Raw genomic sequence first — 14,852 nt, 5'->3', positions numbered from 1 at the left:
CAACTACGAAAGGCCTCCATGCTATAACAAATAGACAAATGCTCAAAAGAAAAGGGGAAAAAAAGAGTATGAGATCATAACATTGTATCATAGGAAAATTGCAAGGTATCAGATTCTGAAAAATAAGAAATCCAATTAGAGACATGGTTTTGTTGTTTTGGAAAAAGCATTTAACATATCTACCCTGACATTCCTTGATGTAAATCCCATGACATCTCAATAAAGACTTTCTCAACAACTGGATCAAACTTAAAGCATAATTCAAATGTTACTTCATGCAGCGAACTGATTATTTTCATAAAGCAATTTTTTATGTCCAAAAATACAAATCTCAATATTTCAAGACATTTACAAATCTCCTTGCACCATAAGAAAGTAGAGAAACAAGGTGAAGAAAGAAGTCACAGCAGTTCTGATGTACTCCAAAGACAGCACTTAAAGAAGAATGAAAAGAGAATAGTGTTGAGACTTAAATTATTTATGTTATGTCGATGGCAATGAGAGCAAACATAATTGGACCCATCAGACCTGCCTCGCCTCTGCCTTTGCCACCCTACCCAATGAGAAGGTCGATCCAGCAAGAGCAGAATTTTCTCATGAGGATGGATAAGACAGAAGATATTCCCTTGATGATCCTTAGGTACTCGCTGTAATTTGCAAAGGCTTCATTCATAGAGGGAATGGAAGAATTATCAAAATTGATCTATGTAGATGTAACTCTGGATTCAGCCATGCAGAAAAATGGAGACACACAGTTCAGATTCTATTGTTTTAGCTCTTCCATTTTGCTGGTTAGAGAGCTGATAAAGATTTAGTTTATCAGTAAATGCTTTTGACACTGCTGAAATAGTCAGTTAAGGATCTATCTCCCTGCAGGTTGCTAAACGTCTTTTTCTACAAATCAAAAATCTTGCACTGATTCTTTTCCTGAGCAAATGTTATCTTCAGATCTTGCCACAAACACTTGGCAGTGTCATGAAACATAAATGAAGTAGCAATATTCTGTTCCATGCTGTTCCAAAGCCAGATAATTACCTGATCATTCTCTTTCTTCCATTTTTTCCAATTTGGGTGAGTATTGTCTGAAGGATCATCATAGATATAGTTGACCTTGTTTAGCACTCAGAAATTTCTCCACTGCCTTAGATCAGAGTAAAAAAATTTGACATCCTAAGCGAGTTTCTAATAGTTTGTAATTTGAGATATATTTGCTGTTGGATAGTCGTCTGAAGTCTGAACAATACTCGATGTAGTTTGTGTCTTTAGCCATGTTACTCATAACAACTGTTCAGATCAGGGATGCACACAGCAAACAAAGAGTGCGGGTACAAGATCATATAAAATAGCTCACTTACAGATCAATGAACCAACAGCAAATGCATCGGAACTCTACATAACACCATTGGGGTCAAAAAAAAAAAAAAATCTGTGGATTCATGAACAAAAGCAAGATTACTCCAAAAGACACAGATCTGAGCAAACGGCGCAGCAACTTGAGACCTCGATCAGAAGTACGAGAGTAGTGTGTTATTGTTGTTGTTGAGATTGATGAGATCCGAGAGTAGAGACATGGGTCGTATAGAAGAAGAAGACAAGAGATGGAAGATGGCTAGGGAGGGATGAGGCGGCATCTAGGTTTGAGGTGAGGGAGGAGGCGGCATCTAGGGTTTAAGAGGAGAGATGGGTGGCGGTGGCTAGGAGAGAGGAGGCGCATCTAGGCGTCTAGGTTTGGGAACCGCTCTGATACCATATTGAAGAAAGAAAAAGATAATCAGCTGCATAGGCCAGCCATCTAATGTAGGGTTTTATAAATCAACACAAAGTGAAAGTCCTAAGTTACCCCTATTACAATAATACACGTAATGACTACTCAAGGGTAAATAGGTAAGGTCAGAAATGAATAACATAACATAATATAAATAACTAAGTCTCAACAAATAGAAAGGTAATGGCAAAACAATACATGGTCAGAATAAATTACACAGAAATTGATCAGCCAGATCAACTATGAGAATCTCCGAGCCATAAAACGGAAAAAGGAAACTAGTAATGAGGTTAAGAAATCATGCAAAGGAGAAAATATAGAGTTGAATTGATAACATTTAGAAAACCATCTGGAGGTGGTAGCAATTATGCATGTTAAACCTATCAGGCATCTTAATTTCCAGAGAACTTATCCCACAAGAACCCAAAAAAACCCTTCTTAATGATAGATCAAAACTTTAAGCACAAAGCTTCCTACAATTTCCTACAGCAAACTAATTGCTGTCATAAGCCAACTTTAAAGGCCAAAAATGCTAATACCAAAATTTAAGATGTGCCCAAAAACAACCCTCTAAAATACCAGAAAATATGTAAGTAACTTAAAGAAAGAAAAACTTGCAGCAGCAGCTCTCATATACTCCAATATCAGCACTGAAAAATTGAATTTCTCAGAATAGCATATATTGATAATTAGCTGCCATCATTGAGCCGCATGAACCAGAAATAAAAAGAGTAAAATTGGAAGGATTAGAAATGAAACAGTGCAACCAAATTTAAAGCAATAAATTGCATGAAAATTCAACCTAGATTAATTTGCAAGATTCCACGTTGTAACAGCTAATTAATACAAATTTGTGACTTATAGGAAAGAAGGGCAAAATTTGGCAGACATTAAACAAATAATCAAACAATGGAATGGGCAACAAGGAAAAAAAACCACGTAAAGTAGCCAAACTGGAACAAAATTGACAACGTATGTTTTCCATAATTTATCTCAAATCTTAATATGCTAGTAACAAACTAATTTCCCATCCCATGTGAAAACTCAAAAGAAGCCCTTCCACTTAATCATACTGTATGAGGATAAGAAGGTCAAAATGATCTGTGGTCATCTCCTGCACATGAAGTCCTAAAAAGCATTATCAGAACCGGGAAAGAAATGAGAATGAAAGGAAATGAAATAATTGAACTACATGAGTTGAATGAAAAAGACAACAAAATTTGAGGGGACACTGGAAAGCCATCTTAACAACTTTTGGACACTAAAGTGCAAGGAGTTCCTATGTGCTAGATGAATTTTAATAACTTCAAGCAGCAGCAACTAGGAAAGGAAAACAATAAGGTATACAGAAAAATATGCAGGGCGAAAGTTGATGAAAATTAATTTAAACCAGCAAAACAAAGATTATAGCAAAGAAGATAATCATGTAGAAGTGATCAAGGTGAAAGAATCATTATACTATGTTCTTCAAACTTCATAAATCAAAATGTCATTAGAAGCAAAGATCTCTGAATGAACAGATCTTCCTTGTAAACTTGGCATACTAACAAAAGGAACATAGTCTTGAATGACTGTACCGTTGGTTCCTAAAAATAACTGAGTAGCCCCATATATGACCTTTTAGATTAAAACTCAAAATTCTTTTAAAAAATCGCCATATGACTTCACAAAACTATTTGTAAAATAAAAGTTAAAAAAAAAAAAAGGCAAGGCAACATAAGATAAGAAAATTAGATAAAAAGCCATAACCAGAACTAATTACTTGACAGCTCCTTAAACAGAACTTTCTCAGAACAGTACATATTGCCAAATCAATTTGCTGCAATCATTGAGTTGAACAAACCAATAGCAGAAAAAAGGCTGGCCCAGCCATTGTGGGTCTAGGAAGGTTAGATGTCCACAGCCTTACCCCCTTATGGAGAGGCCATTTTTATATTTTGAACCTGTGACCTCCTGGTCATGATGGAGCAACCTTACCATTGCTCCAAGGCTCAGCCTGAACAAACCAATAGCAGAAAGCAAAACAAAATAGAATGGATGTGTAGAAAACAACTTAGCAAGATCAGATAGCGAATTGGATGGAATTTGATCTGTAGATTGATTACACAAGTCTCTATGTTTAAAGAACAAAAAAAAAAACAAAAACAAAAACAAAAATTGTCAGGAGAACAATGGAAAAAACTCGAACTAGGAATTCAGTATCAGGAAATAGAACTGAAAACAGATAACCAGAGTATAATCTCACACCTTACCTCCATCTTATATCATACTCAAACAAAATTACCAACAAGCCTTCAACCCATAGAAAGCTCTACCACCCAAATTATCATAACAGCAAAGGAAACAAAATTATCATTCTCTTGTCACTTTCTGCAAAAGTCTTATTACCCTGTACTACATTCCCCAACTCATCCTCTTCATTAACTCCATAAACACCATTTTTTCTGAAGTCATGAAACACAAACTCCATAGCTTGTCCATTTTCCTGCTAACCAATTGCTGGCAACTCAAAATCATGAAACTCCTTCCTAAATTAATCAATGCTTGAATCCAGTTTTCTTCTTGGGTTTCCAAAACTATAAACTAGGGAATAAATTCTAGCAGAGAACAGGGGTTACAGGACCATAGAGTTACAAAGCAAGACATAATCAAAGTGTCCCTCCTTAGCCTTTTGCTAAGTCACATCTTAAACAACAAAGAACACATGATTAAGTCACTAGACTTGTAACCATAGTTGTAATGATTAAGCATCATCTCAACCATATGGCATCAACTTTGCAGTTCCTCATTCATCAGGCTTTTTAAAAAATATTGAACTTTGACCCATTTTAAAGTAACATCACTCATCAGAGTAACATCTTCACTGCTTAAGGACTTACATAATATAATTTCCCAACACAGATAACTTGCAACACAACCTTTTCAAGTTTCAAAATAGCGTAAAAATTTACTGGCAACTCTCAAATGAAATAATGATATCTTCTTCCTCATTTAGTCGATGCTAATCTACATTATTCACAAGTTATATACCCGCTGTTTGATCTTTTCACAGAACCAGGAGTTCAAGAATCTTTTTCCAAAACTAGTAAGTAATTCTCAAAAAAAGAGTATATCTGGAGTCTGGTAATGACTGTAATATCACAAAGTTCATTATAGCAAAAAAGGAGAAGAAGTAAAACTTTAAATAAAAAAACAAATTTCAGCAGTAGCTCCAAAATCTTCTTGGCTACAATGGCGCAAGTTGCAAACAGATAAAGTGCCAAATATAATTGGCTTACTGATACTATCCACAAAATTGCCATACAAGGGAACTGGAAATAACAGGGAAAAAATTAACACATTAAATTATCAGTAACAAATAAAGAAATTGCATAACATCTGAATGTGCCACCTCATCTTCAGGGCACCAGGTGAAAATCAGTAAAAGATAACAAAGTAATATTTTGGGAAAAAAATTGGAACAGTTTTTGTATCCTCTACTTTCATATTAGACTAAAAACCAAACTTGTGCGAGTGTACACACAAATCGGAACATGCAGGCATGCATGCACACACACACAAATAACATTTTAGAATGATAAAAAAGGAAGAATTAAACAAGTATAAAAGTAAACCATCCAAAAGCAGCACAGAAGCAACAGGACACGTTCATAATGCAATTAAGCATGCCAAAACAAATTTAAAAGCACTATAAATATGAAAAGACATGTATATACAAACAGTGGTATAATAAGCACAGGAAACTTGTTTTCTTTAATTAGTAACTTAAAAAATTATAGCTACAAAGACATAAACTAAAGGATGGGCAGAAAGAGAACCTTCTTCAGGATTGAATGCTAGAGCATTTATTTGTCCAAAATGCCTTTCATACCCCAATCTCTTCTTGAAGAACCCGTTTGGCAAGCAGGAAAATGCAGCATAAGCATATGATTTCTAATTTAAAATTCTAAACTTCACACTATTGACATAAAACGAAGAAAGATCACCTTGTGAACAAATTGAGCCTCAAACTTTCCAGCACGATGATCAGTTGCTGTGACATGTGATGCATCCTGACCACCTCCAATCACCACCTATTGCATTAGATAAAAATACTGAAAACTACAACAAAATCAGACAATAAGCAAAATAATTCAAATATATACTGGAGAAAAATTTAAAAAACGGGCCACAAATGATACTGGCTGCACCTTTCAGAAGTCGAGATATTCTAACTCCACAAGTGCCTAAGACACCCTATTTTCACTCTCCTTCTACTTCAGCCTTCCCAAGCCATTTCACACCACCTTACAAGTGTTTTAAGGTCAAGTTTTCTAGGTAAATGAAAACCCATATTTAAGCCTTTCCCTGCTGGAAATTACGGGCAGATAAAATCAAATTAATCTGCTACCGGACCAATTCTAATTGCTAAAAATACATGATCAACCCACTGCCAATGACGAATCTCATCTGCCTTCTAGCCTTCCTATTATGGCCTCTATACTCCACAATCACATCAAATAGTATTCGCTAGGGTCAGCTTCAGATACAGATTTCAGTTTTGTTGCAGAATAACCCGATCAGTGATACTCTAAATCCTATAAGCAGATTGATAAAAATACAGATAGGTTGTACATTTAATTAGAATCCTCGAGATAGGTCAATATGATCATAGAGTATACCGAAACCAAAGTCGGAATTCGCAAAACAAGAAGAAGAAAAACATCAAAAAAGACTTTTATAAAAATAGGCTCCTAGTTTTTCAACATGAATATGCAATTGCCTGCAACAATAATATCGAAATCAATGAAGAAAAATAAACAAAAAAAAATAGCGAGAAAAATAGGAAAAATTGCGAAAAAAAATCATAGAATACAAGGAGCCTGCAAAAACCTAACTTTCTAGCAGACACACCGATGCAAACCAAACAAGGCGATAGAAAAGACCGAATAAAATCGCACGAAAGAGGAAAAGGGAATAGAGGGTTATAGAAATAGTTGCGGGAGACGTCGCCCAGATGGCGCCGCCGTTGTGCCGCGATAGGTGCCGAGGTGACCGCAGTCATCGGCGAACCAGGTGGTTGTAGTTCTTGGCGCACGAGAAGAGCAGCTCCCCCTCCGGTCGTACTTCAAGAACGTCAAGGGCCGCTCGTGCCCCTTCATCAATATCGGCCGCATCTCTCTCCTCTCCTTACCATTATTTCCTCTTGCTGCTGCTGCGAAGCCTTTCTTCCGTTCTTTCCTCCCTCCCTCTCCGCTCGCTGGGAAAACAAAGAACTCGCTGCAAAGTTCCAGGGCAAAAAGGGCACCCCAAATTTTTAGGACGGGGGCTTTGTTTTATTTTTTGAGAAACAAAATTCTTTATTAACATCACCGTCCCTGATTACATCCCACAATCTTCCCTCCAATTTGCCATGCGCTGAGAGGGATCAAATTTACAAATATTAATTAATTTTTTTTTTTTTTTTTTGACAGAAAGGAGGGAGATGCTCCACCTGCTCCATCCCATTCCAATTAGCTGACATATATATACATTTAGATTCTTTTGACTCACATAGATATCCAAAGCTGTCCAATACATAACTTATATGAAAATTAATATATTCATACAGATCTCCATAATTCTTTCATTTTATATTCACTGGATTAAGAGTTCAAATCTAATATTAGCAACATCAAAAGAGTTATCCCATAATATCTTATAGTCCATATGAGCCATGAATGCGACTCTTCGGATATCATTTATTATAATTCAAAATCTTATCTAAAAAATCAGTCAAAAAATATATATAAATTTTTGATCTTATTTAGATACCCAAAGATCATATAGTGCATGGTCGATATAAGATCAAATATACACTTGCATGATTTTCACTTTATTCCGATTCAAAATTTTGCAAATATAATATCCAAATCAGACTGATCTATATACTTAAAATTTCCTTAGAGTGCAGGGTAGTTTTTAATTTCTATCTATCCTTTGTTTAGTTAGTCATATGAAATGTTTTTTTGGGGTTAGTCAAGTAAAAAATAAAATGGAAAAAATGCATAGAGTCCCTCGAAGATGCAGATGATTTTTGAAATTTTGGTCCTCTTATTTATAATTAAGCATATTAAAGATCTAGTTTACTTGTATATTATTATAGGCCAAGCATATTCAGGATTTTACTTATTGTTAAGATTGCAGATAGCTTGGGTTGATTTGTGGCCAAACTTAATCTATTTAGATCTAACTTGATCCAATCCATTTTTGAAGAACCGTGAAGCTGCGTTAAGTTTAGATATGACATCCATTCTATATTTCAGATGTTGTTTAGATTTCGTAGATCTTGACCTGATCTTTCTGTTAGTTACCAAATCCGAATAAACCCAAAAAAAAATATTCCAAATCATTTTCCCTTTTTTTTTCTATAAAGATAAAAGTACTCAACTAATTTAACTATATCAAGAAAAACCAATTGTCAAGATTACCAACATTTGAAAAAAAATTATTGTTCTAAATAAATATTTATTCCTGAAATTTTGACCATGCTAGTAAATAATTTTTTGACAAATTATATTCATGAATAAGGACAATTTTTTCTTTATAATACCTTGTTAATAAACAAATATAGATCTGGATTCGATCTGGATCTGAATATTTTGGATTGGGTCCAACTTGACGTAATCCAACCAAAATAACTTGTTGGGATAAAGGTATTTTCCATTACTCCAACCAATTGGATCCGATCATCTATTAAATTAGGTTTGGGTTCAAATCTTATACATGAAAATTGAGTTGGGATCAATTTGATGCAACCCATTTGCTGCTTATCCCCACTCGTAATTTTTACTAGCATATATTTTTCTTTTTTTTTTCTCTCTTCATATGAAACCAAACGTTGAGGAGGGAGTATGCTAGTAAAAATTTAGAATGTGAAAATATCCCAAAATGTTCTATCTAACAACTATCCAATGTGAGCATGAAATATTATATACATATTTTACCTATAAAACTAATCAAAAAATATTTTTAAATTTATTTATTATAAAATATAAGTTAGTTATAGATCATTGGTCAAGTTGTAGCAGCCCAGTTACTTGGGCCTGTAGTCCAGACGGCCCAACAGCACAAAAAAAAAAAAAAAAAAAAAAAAAAAACAGAGAAGGAGGAAGACTCCTAGCCGGAGTCTTCTTCCTTCACGATTCCGGCAAAATCGGACTCAAAGAGCCGGCTAGGGTAGAAAACTTCCACTATAAGATCCCTCATCCTCTCTTAGAAAATTACAACAAAAATTTCGAAGTAAATCAAGGGATTTGAGGGATTTTTTCTCAAAGATTTTCATGGTGGTTGATCGAAAGAAAAAGGGGTCGCCGGAGCTGTTTTTGCCGGAACAAGGTATGTTCCTTCCTCCTTCCTTTCGATTTAGTCTCTCCGGCCATGGGGTGTTCGGAAGCCGGCGAGGTGCCGGTTCGGGCTCAAACAGGGATACCCTGTTCGTGTGATTCTTTTTCTTCCTTCTCTACCGCCGGCATCGAGGGTGGCACTGCCGCCGACATGATAACATCGCCGGCGTCGGGACGCTGTCGGGGAAGGTGGCCGGAAGTGCCGGGGAAGGTGGCCGGAAGGGCTCGGTTCCTGTTTTCGAACAGGGGGAGAGAAGAAGAAGAAGCCTCTTCTCTCTTCTCCAAATAAAAAAAAAATAATAATAATATATATATATATACATATATACATATATATATATTAAATAAATAATAATGAAAAAATAAAAATATATATAATATATACATATGTATATATATTAAATAAATAAAAATAATGAATAAAATAAAAATATATAATATATATATAAAAGGGGGGACATGGGTATGAGTTAGATAACCTCAATATATATAGAAAATTTATTTGGTTAAATTAATTTATTTTGTTTGATAGGAGAACAGTCCAACGACAGGGGACACGAGTAGGGTTGATTTTCTGATTAAGACTGTGAATTTGAATTCTCATTATCGAGGTAAGAATCCTGTACATGATCATCGCTAAATTTATGTTATTTATTTGTTAGTTTTATATGTTGAATTTGCAATATTGAAATTATAATCGATGAATTTTTATGCTTGAGACATTGAGATATGGTTATATGAATATTTTTTTTATATGAGTATATTATGAAAGAATTTTTATGATTGATGGTATGAATCTTATGGACATGATTTATCAACTTATTCATTCTGTAATTTGAAATAATTCGATAAAATTCAGAATTGAATGAAAAGGGTATGTTTTGGACTAACCTCGACATATGAATCAGCCGGCCAGGAGCTTATGCCTGGGACAGCCCCCACTGGCTTACAGGTGGATCAGCCGGCCAGGAGCTCATGCCTGGGACAGCCCGCAGGAGCTTATGCCTGGGACAGCCTCTCACGGGCTTTCGTACGTGGGACAGCCGGCCAGGAGCTCATCCTGGGACAGCCTTGAAAGGCTTTTATGAAAGAATAATTGGATTGGAAAGAGATTGAGGTATAGTCCAAAGCCAAAAAGGGATAAAAATTGACAGATCGAAAATGTGAGAAGATACAATATTTAATATGAAATTCAACAATGAATGAAGATTTCACCTGATGATGTATGATGATACATATGCATATTTGTGACATTATTCCAGTTATTGTATACCTAGAAGTTTCTCAATTGCATTGGTTTTAGAAATATTAATTCTATTTACTGGCTTGATGTACATGTGCAGTGATTCTTACTGAGCTGGAGAAGCTCATATTTCTTCTTATTTTTTTTAGACTCACAGGATGCTTAGATTGGATGGTTTGGGCGAGAGCAAATGAGAACTGAAGCCTTTAGTAATTTAGTTAGTTTAAATTCTCTGATGCCAAAGAACATTTGAATAATTGTATTGAACAAGTTTGCATTCGATTTAATTGTGACATCGGTTGATTGATTTGGTATTAATTGGTTATTTAAAATTTTGAAGTGTTAAATTTTAGCCTTACATGATCCTAGGGTGCTTGCTCTAGGGTTTGTGGCCGTGTCATGTGCCCAACTCAGGTGCTGGGTTTGGGCGTGACAGAGTGGTATCAGAGCCTAGGTTTAGGAATCCTAAGGTTTATTTTAGAGAGAGAGTATATGGGTAGATTTTAGATGGAAATTGACTAATATGAAATATTATTCTTAAATCTTGACTAAAGTGAAACTGTGTAGGTTGTCATGGCAAGAGGACTGAGCGTGGGCGAAATCGAGACCTACTCGTTTTGCGGATGGCTCTAGTGCTTGGGAGCCAGCTACACAACAAGAAAATGCTCCAACCCTCATCGGATGATGAAGCACCACAACAAGAAACATCCTACTGAGCCTGCTGAGGTCACTCCCGGGAAGAAATCCAGGAGAACTGAAATTCAACCTGGGGAACAAATTACTGCAGCTCAGTTAATGCAAGTACTGGGTTCAACAACAAGTGGCTGCAGAGGGAAATATGAGGAGGATATGAGGTGCAACAGGGACAACAACAGCAGATCATACAACAAATATTTCAGGAGCGACAGTCCCAGCAGCAACAAGGAGCTGAAATCAGTATGAACGTCAATCAATTTTTAGACTTCAAAAAATATGCACCACCGGCATTCTCAGGGACCTCAGATCCTATGGAAGCTGAAAGCTGGCTAAAAGCAATAGAGAAAGTTTTTCCCATGCTTTGAATGTCCGCTGAAGACAAGGTCACTTTTGCCACGTTAATGTTACAGGTGAGCAGCCGATTGGTGGGAGATGAAATTGGAAAGCTAGGGCCAAATGATGTACCTTTTACATGGAAGAATTTAGAAAAGTTTTCTATGAGAAGTATTTTCCCCAGAGTATCCGACTCCAGAAAATTTCGAGAGTTTGATCGACTGGTTCAGGGCCACATGACAGTTGCTCAATATGCACCAAATTTGAAGAATTGTCAAGATATGCCCCTGCATTGATAGCTGAGGAAAATGTTGAGCCAGAAAATTTGAGAATGGATTAAGGATAGAATCCAACAGTTGTGACTGTCTTTGAGCTGCCCACTTATAAAGAAGTCGTAAACAAATGCTTAATAATAGAAAAAGGACTCAATGATGCTCAGTAGCAAGAGAGAAAGTTTTGAAGAAAAGGGTCGAGTAATTGATTCTCAAGGTCAAAAGTAGCAGAGCCTTCAAACCAAAGACCCCAAAATCAAGCCAGACTGCCGTGAAGGTAAAAGTCAATCTCAGGGAGCTTATTTGTTATAGATGTGGAGGATCCCATCTTAACGAGATTGACATGGCCGGGGGACAATGTTACAAATGTGGACGAGATGGCCACAAAGCAGTTGTATGCCGCAATGGAGGAGAATCACAGAGACAGAGATGCCTCAAAATTTCAGAATACCCCGCAAATCGAGCACCCCAAGATGTACAAAGACAAGATGCGGGACAACAAAAATCAAAGACCCAAGGACGAGTCTATGCACTTACACAACAGGATGCTAATGCTTCTAACTCAGTGGTGACAGGTACTGAATCGATCTCCTAAAAGTTCTTTTATATATATGTCATGAATATTATATGCTTAGATATATAAGGACATATAGCCTGAATGATAAATGAATATCTGACAGGTATGATTAAAATTGCATCCAACAATGTCTATGCTCTATTTGATCCTGGAGCTACCCACTCTTTTATAGCAACTAGTTTTATTAAGAAGACAATGAGATGTCTCCTACACCTTTAGAAAATAATCTCTGTGTCTGCACCAAGTGGAGAGGTGATCTTGGTTAATTCAATTTGCAAAGATTGTGTACTAAGTATTGAGGATAGGGAGATGAAAGCAGACTTATTAGTCTTAGAGATGAAGGACTTTGATCTAATCTTGGGGATGGATTGGTTAGCAGCATATCATGCTACAGTTGACTGCTTCCAAAAGACAATAATGTTTCAAATTCCAGATCAGTCAGAGTTTAGTTTTAAGAGTACTAAACCCTTCTTTCACCAGAAGTTCATCTCAGCTATTCATGCTCAGAAATTTCTTAGAAAAGGATGTGAAGGATTTCTAGCCACTGTATTAGAAACTCAGAATGAAACTCAAGTTAGAGGATATCCCTATTGTGAAAGAATTTTCTGATGTTTTTTCAGATGACCTGCCTGGACTACCTCCTGATCGAGAGATTGAATTTTCTATTGACTTGATTCCTGGTACGAGTTCAGTTTCTAAAGCCCCTTATCGAATGGCTCCAGCAGAATTGAAGGAATTACAAAAGCAATTACAAGAGTTGTTGGACAAAGGATTCATTAGACCTAGTGTGTCACCTTGGGGAGCTCCAGTACTTTTTGAAGAAGAAAGATGGTAGCCTTCGGCTTTGCATAGACTATCGAGAATTAAACAAGGTAACAGTGCGAAACAAATATCCTTTACCACGAATCGATGATTGTTTGATCAGTTGCAAGGGGCTCAGGTCTTCTCAAAAATTGATCTTCGTTCTGGCTACCATCAGTTGAAGATACAGCCTGGAGACATATCAAAAACAGCCTTTCGGACTAGATATGGGCATTATGAGTTTTTGGTCATGCCATTTGGTCTGACCAATGCACCGGCAGCCTTTATGGATCTTATGAATCGAGTGTTTGCATCATACTTGGATCGATTTGTAGTTGTATTTATTGATGATATTTTATTTACTCGAAAAGCTCACTCGAGCATGAAGAACATTTGAGGATGTATTACAAACTCTGAGGGAAAAGAAGCTGTATGCAAAGCTACAAAAATATGAATTTTGGATGAACAGTGTTACTTTTCTCGGGCATGTCATCTCCAAGGAGGGTATCTCAGTTGACCCAAGAAAGTGGAGGCAGTAGTTGACTGGAGCCGACCTACTAACGTATCAGAGATACGCAGCTTTTTGGGATTAGCTGGCTATTATCGAAGGTTTGTGGAAGGTTTCTCTAGTATTGCCATGCCTCTATCTCGTCTAACACAGAAACAAGTAAAGTTTGAATGGACAGACGAATGTGAGCAAAGCTTCAAGAGTTAAAAAGACGATTGTGACTGCTCCAATCTTAACCATTCCATCTGGGACAGAAGGTTTCACTATCTATAGCGATGCTTCTCGTAAAGGTCTCGGTTGTGTTTTGATGCAAAAAGGAAAGGTGATAGCTTATGCCTCTCGACAATTGAAGTTTATGAGCGAAATTATCCTACTCATGACTTAGAATTAGCAGCTGTGGTTTTTGCTTTAAAAATATGGAGGCATTACTTATATGGAGAGCATTGCGAGATTTTCACAGATCATAAAAGTTTAAAATATATCTTTACTCAGAAGGAGTTAAATTTGAGACAAAGAAGGTGGTTGGAACTATTGAAGGACTATGACGTGACAATAAATTATCATCCCGGAAGGCAAATGTTGTAGCCGATGCTCTAAGTAGAAAATTTTCTGGTGAATTGGCTGCTCTAATTACCTCACAAAAGCTATATTGCTGATTTGGAGAAATCAGGAATTGAAATACGACCATGATTCTCAAGTTCAGCTTGCAAATCTTGTACTACAGCCTACTTTGATTGAAAAGATTAAAGCAGCTCAAAAGGAGGATTCAGAGTTACAAAAGGTCATAGAGCAGTGAATCCGGTATACAGACAAAATTTTGGATACATGAGGATGGGTCATTGAGATTTGATAACAGACTATGTGTTCCCAAGATTTCAGGATTAAGAGACGAGATCCTAGAGGAAGCTCACTGTTCGGCTTACACTATGCATCCTGGAAGCACAAAAATGTATCAAGATTTGAAAAGAAATTTTTGGTGGTCTGGTATGAAAAGGGATATTGCACAATTTGTAGCCCAATGTTTGGTATGTCAACAAGTAAAAGCTGAACATCAAAGACCAGCAGGACCACTGCAGTCTCTTCTTATTCCTCAGTGGAAATGGGAGCATATTACTATGGATTTTGTGACTGGATTACCTAAAATGCTTCGAAATAATAATGCTGTATGGGTAATTGTTGATCGATTGACGAAATCAGCACATTTCTTACCCTTTCGGATTGGTCTTTCCTTAGAAAGATTGGCAGGCTTGTATATAGAGCAGATTGTACGACTGCATGGAGTACCAGTTACTA

General features: G+C 36.5%; 1 non-coding gene across 1 annotated transcript; it reads right to left on the bottom strand.

The window, feature by feature from the left end:
• Positions 1 to 2,389: 2,389 nt before the first annotated feature.
• Positions 2,390 to 2,474, bottom strand: LOC140858994 (small nucleolar RNA U54). Its single transcript, XR_012142395.1, has one exon. It is a non-coding gene; the product is annotated as a small nucleolar RNA U54 (small nucleolar RNA).
• Positions 2,475 to 14,852: the final 12,378 nt, after the last annotated feature.

Source organism: Elaeis guineensis, chromosome 6 (assembly GCF_000442705.2).
Source record: "Elaeis guineensis isolate ETL-2024a chromosome 6, EG11, whole genome shotgun sequence".
In the NCBI taxonomy this organism is placed as follows: Eukaryota; Viridiplantae; Streptophyta; class Magnoliopsida; order Arecales; family Arecaceae; genus Elaeis; species Elaeis guineensis.
The sequence above is the reverse complement of the archived record's forward strand: the minus strand, read 5'-3'. Positions and strand labels throughout refer to the sequence as shown.